The sequence below is a fragment of the Mustelus asterias genome, unplaced genomic scaffold, assembly GCF_964213995.1.
Source record: "Mustelus asterias unplaced genomic scaffold, sMusAst1.hap1.1 HAP1_SCAFFOLD_1173, whole genome shotgun sequence".
Taxonomy (NCBI): domain Eukaryota; kingdom Metazoa; phylum Chordata; class Chondrichthyes; order Carcharhiniformes; family Triakidae; genus Mustelus; species Mustelus asterias.
In genome coordinates this window covers 37,501-39,044 of record NW_027591118.1, presented here as the reverse complement: position 1 = coordinate 39,044, position 1,544 = coordinate 37,501, and the positions used below count along the sequence as shown (strand labels likewise).

Here is a 1,544-nt window from a genome sequence, read left to right as displayed (position 1 = left end):
CTTGACAATCAATCGCACTTCGCGCGCATCCGTGCGCCGAAGAGCGCGGCTGGGGTGTCGCAGAGGTGCCGTCCTCTCTGTCCCCCTAAGTGCAGACCCAGAGTAATCCGCGTCGGAGAGCTTGACCTCTTGGGTGCCGGCGTCCGCCTCCGGGCTCGTCGGCACTGCCCGCTCCCGCACTGGCCCAGCCACCTCGGGGTCGCCGGCACGGCTGTCATCGGGTTGCCAGAGAGAGAGAACGTGACTGCCTCGCTGCCGGGACCGTGTGTGCCTTCCGTTAGGCTCGGGCCAGGGGGGTTGACTCTCTGTTGATGTGTGTGTGTGGCTCGTCCACGGGAAGGATCCGCAAGAGTTGGCTCGGTTGGGTGCTCCGGCACAGAGAGTGAGAGAGTGGAGTGACTGTCCGCTGGACGTCTCCGGACACGTTGCCTCGCGTGGTCCGTGCTCGGTTGCCTGCCGGTGGGTTGCCGTGGCCGTTCAGTGCCGTCGCGTGGAGGACGGCAGCTTGACGCGTGTGACGCTTGATGCCTGGATCGGTGCTCGGTCGTGCCGTGCTTTTCTTCCCTCTGTTGCGCGTGCGAGTGCTTGCATTTTTGTCGTGGGAATCCGTGGCGGTTGGGTGTCGTTGCTTGTGTTGCGCTGGAGCTGCGGCTCCTTCCACACTCCGCAGCCCACCCTCTGCCGTTGCGGTTCTGGGGCAATGTGCCTGCGCCCGCGTTCAACGTGTGCCTTGGGTTCGAATCGTCGCAGAGCCGACTTGGCCGTGTGGTCCTCGCTCCGGTGTCTCCCCGTGTCCTGCTGCCGCCGAAGTCTTCTACGTGAAAGGTGCTGTCCTGGCCGCGGCGTGGCCACCCGCCGCTTGCAGCCCGTGCGCTCCGCCGCCCGGCTTCGTCCTTGGCGTCTGGCCTTTCGCTCCGGCAGGCTGTGTGTCCCACGGCCCTGCTTTTCTCTCGCTCGATACCGCCGTCGCACCGCGACCCCGCCAGCAGCACTGCTTTCCGTTACCGTGGAGGTGGGCGCACGCCTCGCCGCAAACGATTCTCTGGAACAGTTGACGTGCCGAGCCCGGTCCGGCGCCGAGTGCGAGGGGGCACGCAGCGCTCGCAGTACCGTGTGCGTTCCGTGTGTGTCCGTGCCTGTGCATCCGCTGCGCAGCACGGCGCGCACTTGCGAGCACGCGTACGTGTGTGTGTCTGTGTGTGCGCCCGAAGCGCGTGGAGGCGCCGACGACCGGCCGGCCAGAGCACTCGTTGCTGCCTACGACCTCAGATCAGACGTGTCAACCCGCTGAATTTAAGCATATTACTAAGCGGAGGAAAAGAAACTAACAAGGATTCCCCTAGTAACTGCGAGTGAAGAGGGAAGAGCCCAGCGCCGAATCCCCGCTCGCCTGCCGGGCGTGGGAAATGTGGCGTAAAGGAGACCTTTCTCTGACGATGCTCGAGGGGCCCAAGTCTTTCTGATCGAGGCGTGGCCTGTGGAAGGTGTCAGGCCGGTTGCGGTCCCTGGCTCGTCGTGATTGAGTCTTCTCGGAGTCGGGTTGC

The 1,544-nt window shown here is 64.8% G+C and overlaps 1 non-coding gene across 1 annotated transcript in view; it reads left to right on the top strand.

The window, feature by feature from the left end:
• Positions 1-1,260: 1,260 nt before the first annotated feature.
• Positions 1,261-1,544, top strand: part of LOC144487974 (28S ribosomal RNA) — a 3,775-nt gene continuing 3,491 nt past the window's right edge. Inside the window, exon 1 of the ribosomal RNA XR_013496487.1 lies at positions 1,261-1,544. This exon is cut by the window's right edge and continues 3,491 nt beyond it. This is a non-coding gene — a ribosomal RNA (28S ribosomal RNA).